The sequence below is a fragment of the Rattus norvegicus genome, chromosome 10 (genome assembly GCF_036323735.1).
Source record: "Rattus norvegicus strain BN/NHsdMcwi chromosome 10, GRCr8, whole genome shotgun sequence".
In the NCBI taxonomy this organism is placed as follows: Eukaryota; Metazoa; Chordata; class Mammalia; order Rodentia; family Muridae; genus Rattus; species Rattus norvegicus.
In genome coordinates this window covers 37,338,374-37,362,406 of record NC_086028.1, presented here as the reverse complement: position 1 = coordinate 37,362,406, position 24,033 = coordinate 37,338,374, and the positions used below count along the sequence as shown (strand labels likewise).

At 48.3% G+C, this 24,033-nt stretch overlaps 1 long non-coding RNA gene across 2 annotated transcripts; it reads left to right on the top strand.

The window, feature by feature from the left end:
• The first annotated feature begins 240 nt into the window (after positions 1–240).
• On the top strand, positions 241–13,769 carry LOC102548961 (uncharacterized). Of its 2 annotated transcripts, XR_005490198.2 has the most exons (4): positions 241–935; positions 4,305–4,459; positions 11,436–11,626; positions 13,533–13,769. It is a non-coding gene; the product is annotated as an uncharacterized LOC102548961 (long non-coding RNA). The 2 variants fall into 2 exon arrangements; XR_357589.5 differs by lacking the exons at positions 11,436–11,626; positions 13,533–13,769 and adding an exon at positions 4,578–6,916.
• Positions 13,770–24,033: the final 10,264 nt, after the last annotated feature.

Here is a 24,033-nt window from a genome sequence, read left to right as displayed (position 1 = left end):
GTATCCAAGGACCACCTTTCTAGGGATAGTTCTACCCACAGTGCACTGGGCTCTCCCACATCAATCCTCCATTAAGACAGCCTCTCACAGACATGACCACAGGTCAGGGCAGTTCTTCAAGTGAGACTCCCTCAAATGACTCCTGGCTATGTCAAGTTGACAGTACAAGATAACTAAGAGGAGATACCTTGTGATGTCACCTGACAACCACTTTTGTCACTGTTTGTTGTCTGAGACAAGAATTTCACATAAGCCCAGGCTGCCTGTAAACCCTCAAACTTGCTATGTAGCTTTGAAATTCTGATCCTCCTGCCTCCAGCTGCCAAGCACTGGGATTGCAGGGGTGTGCTAGGATACTCGGCCCCCGATATATGGCATTTAATTTTGCACTGAGAGCTACTCTGTCTACCACTCAAGTGAAATGCATCCGTCCACTGCCTAACCACCACTCTCCCCTCTGCTAGAAACCTTTTCTCCAACCTACTTCAAAGCGTTTGGCTATCTTCTAAATGGTGAGGGTCATCGACATCCAAACCTTCAGACAGCGGAAGATTGCAGTGTCAGCATGGCGCGGCCAGGAGAGACCGTCACCAAGAAGCCGGGACAGGAAAGGGATCTTTATAAGCTATGACTAACAAGAAAAGCAAACTTTAGTAATTCAGAGGCTGAGAGACAGAATGAGACTTTGGCCAGCCACACAGGGAATGGAGCAAGCAGGAGCTGTGACACAGCCCAACGGTAGAGTACCTGCCAAGTACGAGGAAGTCCTTGGGTTCGATCCCCAGCATAGGAAGAGAGCCAAGCTTGGTTGTATCCACTCACAATCACAGAACTCCGAAGGTGAACGCAGGAGGCTGAGGAGTTTAAGGTCAGCCAGGACTCGACGAGACCTCTTGAGAACGAAAGGAAAGAAGGGGGGCCGAGGCATGAAGCAGGTAAGAGCAACATACAGCTTGGTTTTGGAGTCAAATGTGTACATGGACCTGGACGGCACCACAGAAGGAAGGAGACGGAGCAGGGAGGGAGGGGGACGGAAGGAGGAGAAGGGAAAAGGGAAGCATCCAGACCTAGGAGCCTGCTCATAGGTTGATACATGCTGCGAGTTCCTAACACGTTACAGATCAGGAAGAGATCTTCCGCGTTCTGCTGCATGAAGGTCACAGCAAGTGTGTCAGGACATCGTAGCCGACACAAGTGGTGCTCAGTAGATGCAGAAAGATGCAAGACGTTGCGTGCAATCCTTGTGGCCATTCGAACAGAATACTGCGCTAGCTGATTTCTCATTGTGGTAGCCAGGTCACCGGTTCCGCATTCATGTTGTGTCCACACTATATATCCGGCAGCACGTTAGTCACGTGACTTACTGCCTAGGAACCTTCGAGGATAGCACCTGGGATTTAACCCTTCGAGGCCAACTTACAAAGTGAGGCTGTATTGGCGTTACTCTAAATTGATGGGGATTTGGGACATTTTTTTAAATGAAGAATATACAGATTTGGGGTATGGAAGGGAATCAGTGAGACAAGCCCCCTTAACTCACTCTGGTAGCTCTCAATGGTCGTCTCTAGGGTCTGCAGAGAGGCAGGAGGGAGCCATTTTCCTGACAGCCTAGGTAGGGCAAGCCCTGGGGTCTGGGTTACGGCCAGAAAGAATGTAGAGAAGCAAGATGGGGGTCCCGACAGCCAGCTGAGGTAGGCTGTCCACATTCTCTTTGTCCTCTAGACTCCATGGCCAGGGTCTCAGGGCAGGGAGACCCACACAGGTATAAAAAAGATTAGAACAGGGTTCACAGATGAACACAGCAAAAACCCGGACCTGAGTGGCAGAGATTAATTTCTGCCCCGTTGTATTTGTTTGGCAAGAAATATCTCATCATAAAGTTAATTTTTAAAAAAGATTCCAGTACTGAAATTAGAGTGGAAAATGAGTCTCCCCTTGTTTGGAACCACCACAGACTCTGAGGTTCTTCGGTATTTTCTTAATTCCTTCCACAGGGGCGGAGAGAGAAAGCCTGTAACAATTCCCTTTGTCAGAAACACTTTATGTTCCAAGTATCCCGGCTCTCTGAGAGTAATCCCTCCTTTAACAAGACTGTTTATCAATTAGTTTCCTCTTCTAGACTCCTGTTCTCCAAGCTTGCTTTGAAATACAGCTTCCTCTGGACTGGTCCTCCCCACAGATTAGGCTTCTTCCTGGCCTTTGTACGAGCTCGGTAACAACCGATTTGGAACTTAACAGCAAGAATTAGTACTAATTCCGCCAATTTTTCTATGCTGTGCAGACACAATTAAATTTGATTTGAATTAAATCTACAAGCTAAGATGCCTTTTAAAAAATAGATCACTCTTTTGGGTTTCTTGGGATAAAACTGAGTCAAGTAAGTGTCAGCCTGGAAATTAAAATGTGAATATTGTCATAATGAAAATTTCTTACATTCATAAGCTAGTCGAGAATCTAGAAAGTGTGGGGTTGGGGGAGGGGGACCCTCTCTAGTCCTCTCGCCTAATTCAGTACTCTGTTTCGACTTTGCTGATAATAGTTTAAATTACTCCTAGCCTTTTTCCTGTAGGGAGGGTTTTAATTCCCTCTTCCAGATGCCTATGAATACAAAAACGTCATGCTTCCCCAGGTGCCATGAGAAGTTTTATGAACTCTTTTAGTGCCCTTCTCTGGAGAAGGTAGGTTTAATAGACGAAAATGTCATGTTTCATTAGTACATCCCCGCTCAGACAAATTTAGATTTCAGAAGAGAGAACGCTTGTAAACTGAACCCAAAATTGACAAATTGTGGCTCCATCTAAAAGCGGAGCTCCTCAAATAGAGGCTCATGCTCACACACACGGCAGCCTGAGTCCACACCACATTTACTTTATCCTGCGAAGACTCCCTGGCAGGCCAGCAAATCTCGACAGACACATCCAGGCACTGAAGGTCATCTGGTTGGATGCTGGGAGCTGGCACACTTCCAGCCATCATTTGTCACCTACAGGGATGGGGACATAGAATCGGGGTGTCTTTCACCTCATTTGTGATGTCTGAGGCCTTCACGTGGCCTTCAGGTGCCCATTCAGACAGTACAGACATAACTGGCCTGGCAGAGGTAAAATAATATTTAAAAGAGACACTTACATCCCTCAGTTTGGTTATCAAACTACTGAAACAATGGACCCCATGAAGCTGGAATTCCCCTAGGAATCTCATGCTGGGAGAGAGAGAGAGAAAAAAAAAAAAAAAAAGCTTAAACCCCAAGCCTGGCAGAGAGGAAACTGCAGATGACCAATCAGAAGAGATGATGATGACGATGGGTCCACAGTGGGCGGAACCACACCTAGGTTCAGGTAGGACTGCTTAAATGCTCACATCTCTGCTCATATACCTACCTCAGGACCCTGGAGATGGATAACAGTATGGGTTCAGGGTATGAATGGTCTCTTCGTCCCTGTTCCCAATGTGGCCAAGGGGCTAAATCTCCCTTTTAGCTTCTCACTAATCATTCGGCCATCGTAATTGGCTTCTGGAGAATGAGTGGCTAAAGATGGCTGTGACCCCAAACTCTGTCATGAATTGCCTCGTGCGGAAAGACCATAAAGTGAAGGAACAGAGAGACCCCGTCCACCGCAGACACCCACCAACAGGCTGTAAAATGGATCATACAACCGAACAGTGCTTCATCAAAAGGGATCAACTCCCTGAGCTTCTAATTCTAAGACCCTCATCTCAGGCTCTGAGCCAGCCTCGCCAGTGGTTAGTGGAGCAGCACCTGAGGTCCCGGACTCTGCCGCAGATTTAGATGCTGTCAGACACTTGAGAGAGCAGCCACCATGGACGAGCGTTTGCATCTTCGAGTTTTTATTAGTAATTAAGATGTGTTTATTCTCTTATTTCACAAATGATTACTGAAAGCAGACCGTGTGCCTTGGCCTAGTCTCGATACTGAGTAAACAAACACTGGCGGAATTCACAATTCATGATTTGATTTGACGTTTAATTACATGGATAGTGTGTGTGTGTGTGTGTGTGTGTGTGTGTATGTGTGTGTGTGTGTGTGTTCCTATGGATATATATATATGCAAGTACTGGAGACTAGAAAAGCCAGAGGAGGATGCCAGGTCCCCTGGTAACTATGAGCAGCTGATCAAGATGCTGGGAACCAAACCCAGGTCTCTTAACCACTGAGCCATCTCTCCAGCCCGCGTCCTTTATTTCACTTAGTTTTATATAATTTAATTATTAGCTCCCAGTCCCTTAGGTGCTGCTATGAGGGTCTTCCAAATCTGGCCCTTTTCTGTGTCTTTCTGCTCCAGGTCTTGCCATCAAGAACTGGCAGAGACATTCTCCTCCCACTCCTGTCACCTGCATCAGAAATAACCTGATTACAGGCACACAGCGTACATAACCTATGAACCACACCCATGCTCTGGAAGGTAGGACCTCTCCGCTTCCTCCGAAACCCTTATAGGTAAGTACTCTGCTCCCAGTTCCGCTTCAGATCCTGGCTGCACTGTCAACAGCATTAATAGCCCTTTTTATAACACTCTCACCCAAAGGCTCATCTACTTTTCTGTCTCTCTCTCTAGAAAGTCCTCTCATCTAAGAATCCAGTGTATCATTATCGTGAACACTCGGGCATAGCCAACTTGTGACCTGAAATGCACTGTGTAGTGGAGATCGGCCAAACCCCACTAGAAAAGACCCCCCAACCAGATGAGGGGTGGGAGGATGGACAGGCTAGCAGAAATGTCAGCAGTGACCTTGTGACCAGACACAGCGCCAGGTGTACTCTGCCTGTGTCCTGCCTCTGGACCCAAACTTCCCTACTCCTCTTCCTCTTCCTCCCTATGCTAATTAACACGAGGGTTGACTGGTGATAAACCTCCACTTCAGTCTCTTATATGGCAGTGTCACTGAATGGTAAAAAATTATTAGTTTTTTTTACCAGAGATGGATCCAGCGACTGCTGGGGCTGTGTTCTCCCTTCATCCTGACAGGGATGTATTTGTACAAGGGATAATTTCATCTTGGGAGGTGACCACACAAGGTAGAGTGTGAACGTTTAGATATGCACGTAGCTGTCGAGTCACCAAGAAGGTGGACAAGGCAAATCAGCTGTCCACTCGGTCCCCAGCCCTCTGGTCTAGATTCCTCTTTGGGATCTGGTTCCGCAACTGGAGGTGAGGCTTGTCTGCTGCTAACTGCAGAGGCCCTTTCGAGAAAGAAGCGGATCTAGTGGAAGGGAACCTCACCCCAGCAGCGGCCTTCACCTTGGTTTAGCAGTTGAGCTTACTCGACTTTAATGAAATCCATTGGGCAGACATGGTGGGGGCTGTGTCCCTGCTCTGGAAGACTTTTAATAACTTCGGTCCTGGTAAACTCCTCCTCCCTCCCTTTCCAGCCTTAGACCAGGGTCGCTTGCTGCTCTGACTGCTGGTGACAATAAAGTACTCTGTTAATGGATTCCACTTTCCCCACCTGACTAGCTAAATCTGACAGTACCAACCTAGCTGCTACATGAGGAAAGTTCCAAGAAGCACAGTGATCAACACTGTCATGCATTTTAGTGTGTGTGTGTGCATGTGCCTGTGTGTGTGTGTTCACACTCATGTGATTTTGTATACTTTTGGAGACTGGAAGACAACCTCAGGTGTTCCTCAAGAACTCCCCTCCTCTTCTCAGTTTAGAAAGGATCTCTCCCTGAGCTGGAACTCACTAAGTAGGCCTAGTTACCCAGCAAGCCTTAAACATCTGCCTGTCTCTCTGGCATGGGGATTGAAAGCATTCACCATCGCACCTGGCTTCTTCTTGTTGTTGGTTGTTGTTACTTGTTGTTTGTTTGTTTGTTTGTTTTTATGTGAGTTCTGGGGACTCAAACTCAGGTCCCCATACCTGCGAGAGGAGCACCTTACCAACTCCACCATCTCTCCAGCCTCCATCAACACCATCAAAGACCGCTCTGAATGAGTGTCAGCGGTCACCTCAGAAGCCACTCGAGCTGTTATACAGTAGAGACAAAGGGCTTAGCACAGGGCTCTCCCTACATAGAGCAAGTTCCCAGCCCCTGGCTGGCACTACGGTTTTAGATGCTTCCACTCTTGTCATTACTTTCTTCTGTGAATCGCCTTTCTCTGATCTCACCTCCTAGCCTCATCAGACTGGCCATCATCAATCAGACTCTCCGAGGCATGATGAGCAGTGACCATTTCCATGGTGTAGGACCCATAGGGTCAAGGGACAATGGCAAGTGAGATGCTTACAGTCTGGTGGGGAGTCTGTCAGTTGTTTCAGGGACACATGCATGCTCAGAGATGCACTTAGATTCTCAGCGGGAAGCTCTGTACTTAGTGCAACTAAGATTTGCTACAATACCATGGACAGGTTTAAGTACTACTAGACCACAAAATAAAACAGCCCAGACCCACAAGCAGAAGTCCACCTATTCTCCCACCATGAGGGGATCCACAACCCTCTCTCTGTGCACCCCGTAAACCCTATTTCAGCTCAGGGAAATTCGTCAGAGACAGAGATGTTCAGTGAAGGGCTGGTCACCCAGGCAACCTCTGCCTAGTGTGTATCAAAAGCCCAGGCTGTCGGGGAGAAAGCAGATGTTGGAAACCAATTGGCACCATTTGTACAAACAGCACAGGATCCCTCTTCTGAGCGATTATTGCCTTTTATCCTCTGGCTTCTTCTCCACCAAAATCTCCCACAAGGCAAGAGACAGCCTGGACATTCCTGTGACAGGAGAGCTCCACTCCCTTTGGACCATGAGCACATACCCGCCCAGTGGAAACTCCTCCTGAGGAAAAGGCCCCTCCTTACAGGTACCCTGTCCTCTCCCTCTGGAACAGAAAGCACAGGGTACCTGTCATTATCTGGCTCATTTCCCCACCCCCAAATAAATTCTGAATTTATGAAGCCAGCATTTGCCAGGAATTAACTACATCCTAGGTGCTCTGCTGTCTTTCTAGCACTCTCACCTGGTATAGGTGTGGAAAGTATCCATCGGAAAGACGAATGACCCCAGTGGCACAGCTGGTCATGGGTGGAGTCAGAAATGAACCCTAACCTGGGCATCAGCGGATTCCCCATCATGTGCTATGGCCTGGATGGATAACAGCCTAGGAAGGGGGGAGGGGCAGCCAGGTCAGACAGAGGTAAGCATGACACAGTCAAGTCTGGGTATAACAGGCTAGCCTCCCCCTCAGTGATCCCTAGGTTCTGGTGACATTTGATGAATGACTTGACACGTTTTCTAGAGCAGACGAATGTGATAGGTTTCCTCACAGAAGCCCCTGGCTTCATTTTCAATGCCTTGGTGTCCAGGGAAGGCAAATCCTGAGGCAGACCTTGGCAAATAATTGCTCTATCTACAGATTCCCTGCCTCCAAATGGTGTGAGGAGGGGTCAGGAGTGAGGAAGGGAGAGGGCAACCCCTTTACCTTGAGCCTAGGTTCTCCAAGCATAGACATCAATGGGGCAGTCCTTCTTCACTCCAAGACCCAAGACACACGCTAACATCTAGAGCCTCAGATGGACTTTGCCGCTAGCCCTATTGGGTCTGTGTGATCCATCCATGCCTGGGTATGTTAATATATTCTAAAGCCAGGGTGTAAAAGTGATTTCCTCATTGGAAATCAAAGGGGAGAGTGTCTGATGGTCCTATTACTGAGGGTAAGAAGAAAAAACTTGACAATTGTCCTTGATAATGGAATGTACTTGACTTACATTATCCTGGGGGTGATTATTGCAAATTGTGATTTCAGAGATGCTGCTAATCAGAGGGAATTGGGGGGAACAGGGGGAGAACTAAACTAGAGGTTACTCCCGCTGTGGGGACTTTGCACAACAGGAAAGCAAGAAAAATCCTCACCCACAGAGGAGTCGGCCTGTTCTCTGGGACTCAGTGGTCCAGATTTAGACTTTGGACTGCCTGTTCTAGAAGAGGAAGCTGGAAGCCATACTATGGCCATAGCCAAAGCCACAGCCAGCCCTGCTCTGACAGCCTTCCCTGAGTCAGACCCAGAATTTGAGCCAAGCCACACTGAAGAAATGAACTCCTGCTGTAGAAAAGGTAACAATTTGCTGTTTGGAGTGGGGCCAGGGAAGAGAGGCCTCAGTCCTGCCTGCAGAATGGCTAACTGACACTCTTGGCACTTCTGTGCGAAGTGGGAGATATTCCCATTACATACCACCTCTCCCATTCATGACTCCTGTGTCTAGAGGAAATGGGGCACATTGGGCTAGGCCTTATCCAGAAATGATACATTTCAGAATGGTTTTATTATTGAGCACTAATGTGTGTCTGTGCGAATTCATGCCACACGAGTGGGAGGTGCCTACAGAAAGCAGGAGAGTTGGATCCTCTGGAGATGGATATGCAGGTGGTTGTGAGCTGCTCAATGTGGGTGCTGGGAACCAAGCCTAGGTCCTATGGAAGACCAGCAACTGCTTGTAATGGCTGTGCCATCTCCCTAGCCTCTAAACTGGTCTTTGATGCCATGAAAACCTTTTATGGGCAGAAATATGAGTGCAACCTCTCAGGGAGGAGCATGAGAGCTTCTATGATCCTTGGGAATCTTCCAAGATCTGGTCTGGTCTTGAGCTTAGCTCCCATCACACTGCATGGCTATCTTCTACTTGACCCACAGATGTCAGGAACTGTCTTGAATTCACACCTAAAACACACACACACACACACACACACACACACACACACACACACCTCTATGTGTATGCTAGTGAGCTTTCCCTCACTGCCTCACTGTAATGAAATACCCGAGCCTATTAGCTTCTAAAGAGAAAGACTTGCTTTGGTCACAGTTTTGGAGTGTTGATCCATGTTTGGTTGGACTCATTGCTTTGGGCCTCTGGTGGGTATGAGGGCAATGTCCCAGGGTACAGGACAGAGCTATCTGATCACCTCCTGGCCAGAAAGCAAAAGAGAAAGAGAAAGAGGGCTGGCTCCCCCGGGCTCCTTCAAGAGCGCATCCCCATGACCTCAATACTTCCCATTAGTCCCCTCATCCTGAAAACTCACAACATCTCCCCTTAGTGAGAACTACGCCTTTGGCACATGGCCTCTAAAGATGTCTGACATCTTGACTTGCTGAACTTCAGTGTGGTTACATGTACAGCCACATCTATGAATGAAAGATTGAGAATAGGATGCCACTCCCTCACTCCATTCTGACCACGTGGGCAGAGATGGAGCACAGTCCAGCTAGAGTGCCACTTGTCCCTGCAGCCATGTGATCTGCCATGATTGCACCATACCTACCCACTCAATACATTTGACCCAGCCAGGGAAAGCAGGTAGTCAGGTGACCTGTTGCAGAAACAGAAGGTATGTAATAAATCCAGTGTGGGACCAGAAGACTTGGCACTCTGCAGAATACCTTCCCTTCTGCTGGCCTGTCTCGGTGCTGTGGCCCACATGAGGACAGAAGCCCCAGGAAAAAAAAACCATCAGGTCCTCCCACTAGCAAAGTCGGCAGAGAGCCATCTTGAGGAGGAATCCAAGAGACTGATGTCAAGTTGCTTGGAGGAAATTTGTATTCAGTCTTTGGGATGTGGTACACATCATGAAGAAGCAGAGAAAAGAGAGCTGAACACCATCCATATCGTCTTAAGTGGTTTCTAGGCAGGTTGGTTTTGGGAGGCTGGAAACATACAAACCAGCAGCCAAGGTGTGCATAGCTCGAGAATAGCTCCAGGCCCAGGAGAGCCCTAATGACAAAAGATGAATGCTATGTTTGCTATTCAGGGAGGGCACCAGCGGACAGTTACATATGCCATCCCCTAAATTAGAGCTATTTGTTCTCATAGAATTAATTGTAGAAATAAATAAAATTTATCTTCAATATTTGACACGTGATCCTAAAAATTAGAATTCATGAGCTCACGTTTTTCAATAACTCACATATAAATATAGACAAACGGATGTTTTAATGCAAATTTAATATACAGTAGTTAAATTAATGATTTTTCTCCGTTCGGTTTTAATTGGGAAAAAAACCCTCACTGCCACACCATATAAATCAAACTAGCTCAGCATGTTGGCGTGATAGAGAAGTCGGCACGTTCTCGGCCATGTGTCAAGATCCGATTTGTTTAAAATAAATGGCTCCTGTTCCCAGTTCCATACACAGCACCATGTTAATGCATATTCATAACCGGGCATTTCTCTACCATTTTTTCTCTTTTGAGTTTAATATTTTCTGTATTAAAAAAAAATAAGTACTAAGATCATCTGATCCCAGGGGCCGTGTAGGCCACGGAGGCCGTGTTCACTACTAGTAAAGACGTGACAGGGGCTGAGGAGGTGGCCTGATGGGTAAATGTGTTTGTCACACAAGTGTCAGGGCCTGGGTTAGAAACCCCGGAAGCCCACATAAAGCTTTGTGTGGGTAGGAGTGTGCATAATCTAGGTTGAGGTGGAGACAGGAGAAACCTATAAAGCCTCAGGCTAGCAAGCCTCATATTATGCAGTGCCTCAAACAAGATGGGAGGTAATGACTGACACCTAAGGTTGCCCCCCTCTTCTCTCTCTCTCTCTCTCTCTCTCTCTCTCTCTCTCTCTCTCTCTCTCTCAGTCTCTCTCTCTCTCCACACGCATGCACACACGCACAGCTTAGATAACATGTCTCCCACTGCCCTACCATTTCCTCCCTCAGGACTGGACATGGGTTACAGGGTTTCGTGTGAAGTCCTTCTAGGCTAAAGTGGGCCAGGTGGTGTGGGTATCAGACATTGTGGTTAAAGGACAGGACCCAGGACACGCAGATCTGTTAATTGCTCCTACATTGAGCTCATCTCGTCTCATCTGAGGTGATTGCCTCTTGATTTCATGCTAGATGGCTATACTGCTACCGAGAGCCTCTTGGTGAGTTTGTGGACCGTACCAAAAAGGCATTTTTATCACCGGTTTAATGCCCCATAGCTGACAGGGAACAGGCGAGAGAGAGGAGTGATACCGGTACTCCGGCATTAAAGGGATCATTAAGCGCTTCGATGGGGAGAGGGCTTGTTGTCAGTTACATGGCCAGCACAGGCCTGAAGTGATGCGTAGGCAAAAGATAATGGGGGGGGGGGGGACATTCACCTTGCCTTACCAGCTGTGGCCCTGTACCCCCTCACTGTGTCCTCCAACCACTCTGCCAGGTCAGTTCAGGATGGGGGTAGCAACTCCCTTAACCGGCTGTACTCCCTGGGCAAATGACACAACCTGTCTCCTTTATCTAACCTGTTGCTTCTCACCACACTGAGCAGCCCAGAGAGACGGCTACTGCTCCTGACCTCTGTCTTACCACAGACCATTCATGCATCAGAGATTTTTGCAAATTCTTCCCTCCTGGTGCTCACAGAGGCCTCACTTTCCGGCCTGGCAGAGAGGCGTGCTGGGGTTCTCCATCAAACCTGAGCCCTGCTCTTTCTTTCAGCTCTCCAGTATCTAGGGACTCATCACCAGGAGGCAGAGTTTGTGGAACATAAGCACTCAACCACAGGACTGGAAGTGTTTCAAGGAGTGGGAAGCCATCCAGGTAGCAGAGCAACTGATGCATGGATATCGTGGATGGAATGACAGTGTGGAGAGACAACTTCGCACGAGAAAGAAAGAAATCAGGCAGAAGTAAGGGCCACATAATTTACTGACGACCCTGGGCAGCTGTAAATAACGAATATCCCCAAATTATTATTCATTGTTTTATCAGCCTGCTCCTTCCCAAAGAGAGGCTCCAGGGATTGAGACATATCTGTGACGAGATTTAAATGGCAGCCACATCTCCAGAGTCTACAGTCCTGCAGGGGCCCTGCACCAAAAGCTCATATATTGTGTCCTTACAAATAGTTGGGAGCATTCAACTCCAGACCATGTGAACAGAGGCTGTCCAAACTCTGGTGATAGCCCTGATTTTGAAGACCAGTGACTGTGCGGGTGCATTCAACTGTTAGGAACTTGCCCAAGGAGACCCAGCACTGCCTCTAGGATTGGGGGGGGGGTGTCTGTCTACTCTCCTAATAGTCACTGCAGTGTGTGTGTGTGTGTGTGTGTGTGTGTGTGCATTTTTTCTCTCTCTGTTTCTCTCTGTGTCTCTCTCTGTCTCTGTCTCTATCTCTGTCTCTCTGTCTCTGTGTCTCTCTGTCTGTCTGTCTGTCTGACTCTCTGTCTGTCTGTGTGTGTGTGTGTGTGTGTTGTGTGTGTGTATGTGGATGTTTCTGTGTATGCAGGTGGTGTTCAGGTGTATGCAGGTGGTGTTTGGGTGTATGTAGGTACATGTACACCTGTGTGGATATGTGTGTGAAGATTAGCCCTGAGAATCATTCTTCAGTTGCCCTCCATCATGTTTTTTTCCAATGTCATGTATGTCTCTGTGTATATATGTTTTGCCTATGTGTGTGTTGGAGGGAGGGCTGCCCATGTGTAAACTTGCACGGAGAGACCTAGGCTTGATGTCAGTCTTCCTCGATTGCATTCCCCTACCTTATTCCCTGAGGCAGGCTCTCTCCCTCAAACCCAGAGCTGGTGTCTGGTTTTACTGGCCACATGGCTCTCTCTCTACCTCCTGAGGCTGGAATTCCAAGCAGCCGACACACCCGCCCGGGTTCCATGTGGGTTCCAGGGATTTGAACTCTGTTCTTCGCACTCGGAGAGCAAGCCCATAAACATCTGAGCCATCATTCTAGCCTCCACCACGTTTTATATAGTTCATCAATTAGGCTAGGCTGGCTGGCCATTGATCCTCCCGACTCTGCCTCCCTCCCCAGCACACACCACCGACAATGCAGCTTATTTTCACACAGTTTCCGGTTGTCTGCCACAGACACTAGTGACCAGGTCACTGTGGGTTTTTGTGAGAAATTTGACCTTAGGATCGCAAACCCTGTCTCTTTCCTTTCTGTTCCAAGCCCACAAATTTTTTGCATATGGCAGCTTGTGTGGACTCAGCAACAAACACAGAGGTAAGGTCCTGGGTTTGCTGAATTGGGAAAGGAACAAAGAAATGGTCCAAAGAGACCATATCTTTCTGCACAGCAATGGCACCAAAGGCCTGGCACACACTGTGCCTATGGAGAGAAAAAAAGAAACACAAGTTTTAGTCATGTCCTTGGAAACAGTGAGACACCCCATGGACATAAGGGCCAGCTGCTCGGAGAACTTGGTGCTGATGCTGGCCCTGTCCTGGATGGAGCTGTCTTCCTTTCTACCATCCACAGGCTACTAGGTGGAATTCTCTAGGGCCTACCCCGTGGGTCACAGTCATAACGAAGCCTGCAAGCACTAGACAGGCTATAGCCAGCTGCAGAGCACCCTGGTACCCTGGCACCCAGTCTGCATCCTTCTTGTCAGGAATCGTCTTCCAGACACCCGTCCTTGCTGTGATCCAGCCATGTCCGGAGGCTTATCAGCTCTGACATACTCCCGACTCATTTATTTTTCCTACTCTTCCCACAATCACTTCTAGAGGGGCATAATTTCCCCAGCAAATGACGCAGTTGTCAGCGTCCCCTGATTAAGAGGTCTGCATTCATTACAGCAGAATATTGTCTACACCACGGTTGCAAAGAACAGTACCCAAGCCTGGAGAACCCTGTTTTCTGTTGCCAGAGAAAGTCAACATTCAGAGTTTCCTGTATGATTTCCTTGGCCAAGCAAGCAGCTCTGGTGCCCAGACCAGCTTGGGGACGTCTTATATGTCAAAAGCCACAGCGAAAGACCACGCAGCCAGACTCTGCCGCATACGCAGTGTTTTCTAAGTTCTTTTTAAAATTTATTTTTGTTTTTATGTGCATTTGCGTCTTGCCTGCATGCACGGGGGTGGGGCGTGCGTCAGATCCCCTGCAACTGGAATGACAGACAGTTGTGTGCTAACATGTAGATGCTGGGAATAGAACCCCGGTCCTCTGGAAGAGCAGCCAGGGTTCTTACCTGAGGAGCCATCTCTCAAGTCTTGTATGCTGGTTTTCTATCTCTCTCCAGATCCTCAGCTATCAAGTAAGGCTAAGAGAACAGGCTACCTGACTGGGAGGAGGTGATGGGATTAAGTGAGATAATAATATAAGAACACTTCAGTGCTGTCTGGCACACATTAGGTGCTTTGTAGGTGCTGACACATGGAAGTGGGGTTCATTTGTTTCAGCATCCGAGCTGACGACAAACCCCAGTAACACGCCTCCAGAGTCTGATACGCGTGACCACGGGCATACTGAAGGTGACACCCACTCGTGTTCCCTCAGGGTTGCAGGGGACTGGCAATAGAAACATCATTGCCTCCATTTCACACTCACAAAGACTAAGGTGGGAGGGGTAAAGGAAATGACATACTCAGCATTACAAGGCACCATGTTTCAAATGTCAAACTGACCCTGAGTGCTCACATATTCAAACACTTGGTTCCCGTCTGGTGCCATTGTTTGGGAAGGTGGGGGAACTTTTAGGAGGTGGAGCCTCATCAGAAGAGTGAGTTACTTGGGGCGGACCTTTAAGTTTCAAGACCCAGGCTCTACTCCCTGCTCCTTCTCTGCTTCCTGCTCACCATGCCTTACCCATGCTATCTTCACCACCATGATAGATTACATCCCCTCTGAAACTGTGAGCTAGAGAAAATCCTTTCTCCCCTAAGTGGCTTTTGTCAGGGTATTTATGGAGGCAACAGAAAAGTAGTGAAGACCCAAGGAGAGAACGAAGCCAGGCTCTCACCTCCGTTACCACCTCCGTTGATTTTAACACTCATACCCACATTCCAGGAATTCAGATGTAGGCAGTCCTCTCTCTGGCTTCAGGCAGCCATGGAAACAGGGATGGCTGGCTTCTACAGAAGCCCATCCTACCGTGGAAATCAGGTTGCACTGTGGGACGGCAAGGCACGGGAGCATGGAAGGTGGTTGGGAAGATAGCCTTATAAATAAGAAAGTTGGCCAGTGAAGGCCTTGGGAGTGGCACAGGGAACACACAGCAGCCTGATGTAAGTGATGGCATCACAGGCTGGGAGCCATAAGGGCACAGAGCCTGGGACTGAGGAAGCCGCTACATTCCTGCGCCCTTATATGCTGACTATATGCTGGATCGAGGGGCTCAGTTGCGTGAGAAAACACGTGCAACAGGCAGATGAAGGAACACGATGGGAAGGGCCAGACCCGGGAAGGGTAGTGGGTTATCTACTTCCCTCGCTGTTAGCAATACCTGACAAGAAATTTAAGGGAGGAAGGCTTTATTTGGGCTCATGTGTTGAAGGGGTTTGACCCATCATGGTGACTGCAGCCATTGTCAGATGCAGTGAGACGCATGCTTGCATTCAGCCAGCTTCTCTCTCTTCATTCAGGGTAGACATTTTTTTTTCCCCATCAGCTAAACACATCCGGAGACACATGCCATCAGAGACAGGGCCAGAAGCCTGTTCCCTAGATGATTCTAAATCAAGCCAAGGTGCCATCTCAGGAAATGCTCAGAGGCTGGGACACCAAGTTTGAGCCTAAAGACTGAGGCCCAGCTATCTAGATTCAAGTTCTTGTAGTTCAAGAAGCACTTGGTGATCACATAGTTTCTGCTGGATCCTCTGTGTAATGATAAAGCCACAACAAGAACAAGCACTCTGTCCCTTAGAGCTTACAGTTTATTAGCAAGAGGTGATCAGCCCTTCTGGCAAAGTAGGGGTCATCAGACAGAGAAGGACAAGCAACAGGTACACCTTCAAGGGGTGAGGGGCATCCGGAATGGAGGTCTTTCAGAACTCTGTGACCCTGCAGGTTTAGAAAGGCTTTCGTCCCTCCTTTCACAAAGGAATATGCCAAACCATACATTCAAATGTTTGTATGTGCATTTGTGTGTAAGTAAACATACAAGCATATGGAAGCCAGAGATCAACCTTGGTGTCTTTCTTCAAAAGTTGTTCACCTTGTTTTTCGAAACTTGGTCTCACACTGAGACCTAGACTTCCCCGATTAGGCGGGGCTGGCTGTCCAGTGAGACCCCATGGTCTGCCTTTCTTTGCCTTCCCAGCATTCAAATTCCATGTTCATAGCACCAAGCCTGGGTTTCGGCCTGGGTACCAAGGACCAAATGAAGACCATCAAGCTTGTGTGCAAGCACTTTTCCAACCGAGCCACCTCCCTAGCCCTGCACATTCAAATATTCTTAAGTCATAAAAACCTTCAGGTGTCTTGTTTATACCCTTTCTGTTCTCTATCTACATTCGACTCTCAAAATTAAAAATACTGAGGGTCCAGTTATAGTTTCTGAGAACAGATATCCAAAATTTTCCTAGCTGCAGTTAAGAGAAGTATTCTGACTTTGCGTGATTATGTGGCCATTATCTGTCCAGGCCGGTGTGGCAGCTATAAGTGTTGGGGCCCAGACTTTTGAATGTTCTACCCTCCCGAGGGCCACCACCACCCCAACCACTACCACCACCACCACCACTTCTAGATGAAATTGGAAAGAAACAGGGGAAGAGAAAGCATAGCCTTTCAGAGAACATCCTAGAAGAGCTCCCTCCCATTGCTGACCTTGGCTTCCATTGGCTAAAACTCAGAAAATGGCCTGATCTACCTCTGAGGATTAGAGAATGGAGTGTGGGCCCTGCTAACCACTGATGGCTCTCAAGAAGAGAATGGCTCCTGGGGACAATCACTTCTCTTTAACAACAAAGGGTTTCGTGCTTTGTCATTGACTTGAAAATGCTTTAAGACTTAGCTGAGAGCAGCCATCCTTCTCAGCCTTTCTCTTCCTGGTCCTTCTGAAGACAGCAGAGAGGCTGTGGGCAGGACTCACACAAAAGCCAGATGCCCGAATTTAACCTTCAAGGGGGATAAATAGGTCTCTTGTGGGACTCCTTTTTTTCCAAATGCAATTACCCTGACTTCCTGTATAAACAGGTGACTGATGGGAACTGGTACGGGGCCCAGAGCTGAAATCCAGACTGAGTTACTGGCTTTCCTTCACTTTATGTTTGTCCCCACACATGGCCTATGATTTCAGTCTTAGTCCCAAGCTTCTGATAGCCTCTCTCACATGACTTTGTCCTTTTGTCTCCCCGGGAATGGGTAGCGACCACTCGCTTTCGTGTTGCTGTGGTAAAACACTCAATAACATCAACTTAAGGAAGGAAGAGGCTGTTATTTTTGTTATCGTTGTTGCTTGTTTTGTTTTTAGCTCACAGCCAGTGGCCCAGAAGTTGAGGCAGCAGGGGCTTGAAGCAGCTGGTTGCATTATGCCCCGAGTGAGAAGAAAGAGCAATGACTTCTAGCTCAGCTCAGCAATTCTCCACCATACATGACCCCTGCCTAGGGAATGGTCCCACCCATAATTAAGATGGGTTTCCCTACTTCAGTTAACCTTTTCCATCTCCCACAGGCATGCCACGTGGTATGTCTTCGGGACATTCACACCTCTTAGGGAGTCATATTCTGTCAAGTTGACAGTCAATGCTTAGGGTCACAAAAGCCCTGGCTGGAAGTCATCACTAAGAATATTGGTGTCCTTGCTCAGTGTCAAGACCACCTGCTTACCCTCTGCCCTCCATGTAGTTCTTAGGACTTCCGTCTGCTATCTAGCCAACCTCCCAGCCCTCTGCCTTCTTCTTCTCATAGTGGCTCTCCCCATAAGCTAACCATCCCCCATAACCCCTATGTCTCTAATTGTCCCTTGACTCCTCTAAAGTACTTCTCCAGAGTCTGTCCTGGGCCGCCACCTCCCTTAGGCACACATGCCCCAGAAGTACCATCCTCCTAAGGCAGGAAGTCCTCAGCCAGAGCAGACTAACTCCTAGACCCCACGGTCATTAACTCCATTCATAACACGATGCTTGAGAGAAATCACAGCTTAGCAGCAGCTCCTATTGTCAATCTTCGCTGCAGGCCTGCATCTTCAGAGGGCAGTGTCTGTGAATCCGAGCGCAGCTGTGAGAACGCGTGTGAATGCCGCCACTCATCCTGTCTACCTAGGAGCTGTGTTGGGCATCCAGGTGAGAAGATGTTCTACATGAATTCAGCCACTCTAGGGGCCTCTCACTAACGGGGAAACTTGGCTTGAGGGTCTGAGCGTTCTACACATTCCAGCACGCATCCCCTTCTTCCCCAAGTTCAACCCACAACTGCACCAGATGACGGTTCGTTAATCTCGCCGCCCCAGTGAATATTCCCTCATGGCTCCCCTCTCCAAGTCATTTCCCTTCCCAGTACCACACCACCTCCCTTGTCTTGCACAAAAGGACCCTTTCCCCCATCCTAACATGGGAAATAGATCTAAGCATCCTTTCCCAGAAGCCCTGCTGGGTCCCCAGCCATTCTTGGATCCTGTCCTAAGCCCAAGAGGACTTCCCAGTTAAGGCAAGGAAAGACCCCCCCCCCGTTTGGGTTATCCCATGCTTGCTGGTTCAGTTTCTGAAGCAAGATGCCTCTCTCTTGAAGTCTCGTACGGTGGCATATGTCACTTGTACTGTGCATATGGCTCACAAAAAGAGATCAATAAATACCTGATGGTTGATTATAGTTATTGACAACTTGCAAGTTGATTACAGTTATCAGAGAAAGAATAAATCAGTTTCAGTTTTTGTCTGGGCGTTATGGCTGGCCCCATGGAGGGGCTCTCAAGCATCTGGGCAGATGATAAATTCTGATGACAGCCCAGCTGTCTCCAAATACAAAAGATGTGCAGCCAACACTCACGGTGTGAACTGAATTCTTGACTTCTCATATGAATATTTTAACACCGAGTGAGCACCACTTAAAATCTTCTCTGGAAACCTTTGCCCAGAGAGATGGTGATCGGCAACCCTCTTCTCCAGCAATTTCCAAATTCAAAACTTTCCATATGCCTCTAATAATTTTCCTCTGCACCCCTGCCTGCTGCTCCATTGACAGAGATGACTAGGAAAAAATCAAGTCTGCCTTTGCTGTCCCATTTCTTCCACTTCAGCCAGCACAGTCTGCTCTGTGGCATCTCCCAAAAGGCTCTGTGACAGGGAGGCTGGAGCAGGAGAGATGGCTTAGTGGGTAAATCACTCATTAACTGTTGTGGTTTGTTTCGCCCACTAGACAGACTGTAGAATTACCTGAGAGATGGCTCTCTAGGCGTGCATGCCTGTAAGGATCCTCTGAACTATGTTAACTAATGGGTAAAAACTCAGCTTAATTGTGGATGGGACCATGCCATGGGCGGGGCATCCTGGGTTGTATAAAACAGAAACATCCCAGCTGAGCAGTGACCAGCACTCATTCACTGCTCTCTGCTTCCTGACCAGGATCCACTGTCTCAGCTGTCCTAAGCTCCTGCCCCTGTGACTTTTTGACCATAATAGAATAAGCCCTTTTGTTTCTCTCATTTGAGAGTTTATAGTAACATCTGAAAAAGCAACTAGGACACTAAACATGTGTGAGGTTGAGTTTGAATGTCCAGAACTCACATAAAAGGCAGTAGAGCCCATCTGTAATCCCGGCACTTCTACAATGAGCTGGGAGTCAGAGGCATGAGAGTCAACAGGCCAGCTGCCCGGACATAAGCAGGGGCCAACAAAAGACCCTGCTTTAAAGGAGATGGGAGGTAAGGACTGACACCTGAGGTTGCCCTCTGACCTCCACATCATGTCAGGTACATGCTTGAGTGAACACACACACACACACACACACACACACACACACTCAAACACACACCATGATGTGGGAGGGAGAGAGATAATTAAAAGAGAAAAAAGCTAAGAAGACTGTGGGGACTGGGAGTGTCCCAAGACCAGTCACAAATACACCATGTTCTGTGTCCAAGGCCATAGAATTGGGCCTTCCCTTTAAACCACTTTGGGTTTCACAATTTGTCTGGGAAAAAAAATCAATTTGGAAAGGCATTTGGGGGGGAAAGCAAATAAAATTTTGTTACTGAATTTTATTTAGAGAAAAAATGTAGTACTTTCCATAAAAATGCAATTTGATTATATTGCAATTTCATTTCTAATCTGTATTTCCTATGCCAAAGCATTCTTTAATGGATCAGAAGTGCATAACTGCCAACTACAGATTCTGCAGCAGCCTCCAGAAGCATCATGGTTCTCATGCCTTCTCTCCATGCTTTGTGCCACAGGCCAGGACCCATCAGACTCTCAAGAGAGTCCTGTGGGCAAGTCAACTGTGGCTAGGGGCTGGTTCTCAGATGCCCTGAGCTTACAGACTGGGGATTGGGGGCCTTTCAAGACATTTCCTTGCTCAATTGTGGATTGTTCAAGAAAGAATAAAGGCTGAGCCCCTGGTAAACTCCTCTTTGATGCTGCCACAAATCACAGCCATCCCTACAGGGTTGGACTCCTGAGGCCAAGGTCAATGGAGGGAACGCTGCCCATCCTCCAGACTAACAAGAAGAAGAGTGTGGCACAGGAGCCATTCTGGAATTAATATCCACATCAACCGGGGGCCACAGCCTTTGCACAGCTAAGGGAGGATGGGGACATTTCCTGGAAGAAATCACTCCAAAGTGTTGGACGGCATCCCAGTGAGAAGGGACAGGTGAGCGACTCAACTGTGGCCTAACTCACGCTCTTATGTGTGTACATGTGTGTGTGTGTGTGTGAGTGTGAGTGTGTGTGTGTGTGTGTGTGTGTGTGAGTGTGTGAGAAAGGGGGTGGGAGAGAGAATGTGGAACCCAGAGGGTGTTGTCCTCAGGAATACCTTTTACCTCTTTTAAGACAGATTCTTTCATTGGCCAGTGAGCCCTAAAGATCCACTTGTCTCTGCTTCCCCAGTACTGGGATTACAAACAGGCACATTCATGTAGGTGCTGGGGATTGGACTCAGGTCCCCGTGCTCATAAGGTAAGGACTTTATCAACTGAGCACACACACAAACACACACACACACACACACACACACACACACACACACACACCAGCCCCTTCACTCTTTTCTTGTTGGAAACTTTCCCTGAGCCAGGCAGTGTATAAACACAAATATCACCCTTCACCATAAATAAAGCAGGTATGTGCTCGGCCCTATGCAGACTACAGAGCGAAAGCAGTAAACAGAGAAAAAAGACACAAGTAAGGGCTAGACTCACAGAGAACAAGTAACTGGAGAGTGGTGTACGTGGAGCTGTGGGAAGCCTCCCTGAGAGAATGGAAAGTGAGAGAATGTTTGAAGATAGGTGATAGAGCAGGAGCCTGTTGGGGCATGAAGAATGTTCCAGAAAGAATAAATGCCGGGCCACAGGCAGATGAGCTGGCAGCCTGAGCCTACAACCCTAGCCCTGACAGGCTTTGGTGGAAAAGTGAAAAACCGGGCCCACAACCCCGGCCTGGATTCAGAGCAGGGACTCAGCAGCAGAGTCAACAGACGGGCTGAGTCAGCTGGCCTGCAACTGTCTGTGCCCTGGCTGTGCCCTGCTGAGGGCCAGGATTATGTCTGTGGGACATGTTAATGGCTGAGGGCCATGCAGACCTCCATGGTCTGCCCTGCTGCAGCCTGAAGCCTCTTCTGTAGACTGTGTGCTTCTGGGAGGGGGCAAACTGATCTGAGTGGCCCCTGCTACTACCTGAGGCTATGGTGATATCCAGGCCTGTGCTGCCACCAAGGGCCACATCTGGGTCTGAGGTCTGAGTTTCCAGCAAAGGCCATGCTATGGTCTGTGATCTGTGCCACCACTGGAAGCCTTCTCAGTATCTGTGGGCTATACTGCCACTGAGCGCCATACTGTGAGTGGCTTGGACTGCCACATGAAACTCTGTTGACATTTAGGCTGCCTCAGAGGGCTTTACTAGGGTCCTGGGTCATCCCTGCAGCAAGGGGCCATCTTTGTGTTCTGTGCTGTTGCCCGAAACTGTGTGGTGGCCCGTGATCCATGCTCCCTCTGACTGTGAAAATCAAGGAGGCCACTTCTTCTGTGATCCATGACTGCAGATGCACAGTTAAGAGGAAGGGAAAGACATGGACATCTTCTATGACAACCCTCACCACCACCACCAAAAAAAACAACAAGGGTGACCACCATTACAAGAAGTCGGGTGTCTAGAATGTGAGTCCCCGGGATTCAGGGAACTTTTAGACTGGCAGACCCTGAACAGGGGCTCCATTCTCTATCTGTAGGAAATGCTGGAGAGTTAGAACAGGACAATGGTATACTTAGATTTGCCCTATGTAAAGTCCCTCTGCATGTGAAGGAATGTTGGGGGCTGTTGTTGACTTTAGGTGGGATACAGTGAAAGAGGAAGGGATTCATGCATGTGTCAAAAGACCTGAGTTCAGTCCCTGGCTCCATACTTGCCAAAGTAGAGAGCCGGACCTAAGAATCCCTTTCACAGAGTGCTGATGAAAGTGGCTGGACTATGGTTGGGGGCTGGGTAGCCATACCTCCCTAGCAGAGTACAAGTTCTATGAGATTCTCACAGATCCAGCCAGGAGAAGGACCAGGAGAGCATGAAAAGGGGAGGGCAGACTCCTCCATCTGCAGGTTGTTCCCTTAGCCCATCCCATAATACCCTTTATTTGATGATGTCCTACTCATCTTTCAAGATTCTACTCACATGTGCTATCCACATTCACAGCCCTGTGCAGGTCACATCGAAGATGTCGTGATGTGCTGCTACTTAGTGAAATCGCCGTCTATAGGTCTCACGCCCTATACGTTGGGGAGCCCCATAGCATGGTGGATCTATGGCCAGGGTCCAGCATTTAGTAGGTGCTCAATAAATGTAACATTGCATGTGTGGGATGAGTACAATCCTACTATGGTTTAGATGGCATCTCTGGCAGGCAAGGGAGTAGTTCCATGGTGAAATGCTGTTGGGTTATGGGTGCTGTGTCCATTCCACTACAGGCATGGCTGCTTGGGGAAGTTTGACTGCACTTATCCCACGCTGCTTGGGCGGGTGTGCTGGGCCATCTGGGAGCCCTGAGGTACCACTAAACGGATGGGAAAGTTCAGTCTGAGACGTGCTAAAGCCAGAGCTGGTTCAGGGATCCCTGGGCCTGTGACGAGGCTGGGGTGTGGGGTTCTCAGGCTCTTGGATATCCAGGAGCCACTGGGAGTTACAGAAGAGCTGAGAACTGAGTGGGGGCCCACAGGCAGGGGACAGCTTCTAGCCTGGGGCTGAGGGACAAGGGGAGCTCTAGCTAGTCCCAGCCAGGAAAGTCCTTGGCTGATGGCAGGCTTGGTGGCTGCTGTGGCTAGGAATACAGAAAGGCCTACAGGAGACCAGGTTCTGTAGGCGAAGGCCTTCTCCATGGTTCTTCACAGCAGATCTTGATGAGAAGAGGCTGTCCATGGTTCCAAACAGTTTATCATTGTCATGGTGGAAAATGGATACGTAAAACCAAACCCCACTTCTCAGGGTGGGTCTCAGATTAAATACCGTTTTCAGGGAGGAATGTCTGGGAAAGGATGCTTTAGCAACATCCTCCAGGCCTCTAGGTACCTCACTAGCATGGAGAACCCTGTTTTGAGCCTATTTGACTGTGGTCACAAATCTTTTCCCCTTGTCTTGGTCTGAGATCTTAGGGATGCCTCATCTACATGTGAAGGACTTGGGGCATTGCCCTTAGTGACTGATGGCCACAAATCTATGGGGCGGGGTAGGGTGTGTGTGCACACAGGGTTGGGGGGAGGCATATAGTGACAGGGGCCTGGTGCCTGGAGCAGGCAAAGCTCCTACCATCTCTTCAGGGTCTCCAGAGCTTCAAGCCTTTGGCTGGGCCTTACCAAGCTTCCCCTCATGGTCCACCACCCCGCAAGATGTCCCCACATGATCCTGTGGATGTGGCCATTGTCCCTGGAAAGATCTAGAATCACTGAAAAGCATCTGTCTAGCAGAGTCCAAGCTGTCTGCTAACTTTCATCAGAAATTTTAAACTGGGAAAAAAAACTCTCAAAGATAGACCATCCTGGAAGGTTTTTTTTTTTTTTATGTACTACCATAATTAGAGGATTAGGGAGTCTTTTATGGAAACAGAACTATAATCATCATACTCTATTACAAGAAATTATATACAAATTACACAATTATAAAAAATTTGTTGCTTCCTCCAAAATTATAACACCCTACCTACCTTCTGAGGAAAATTGTA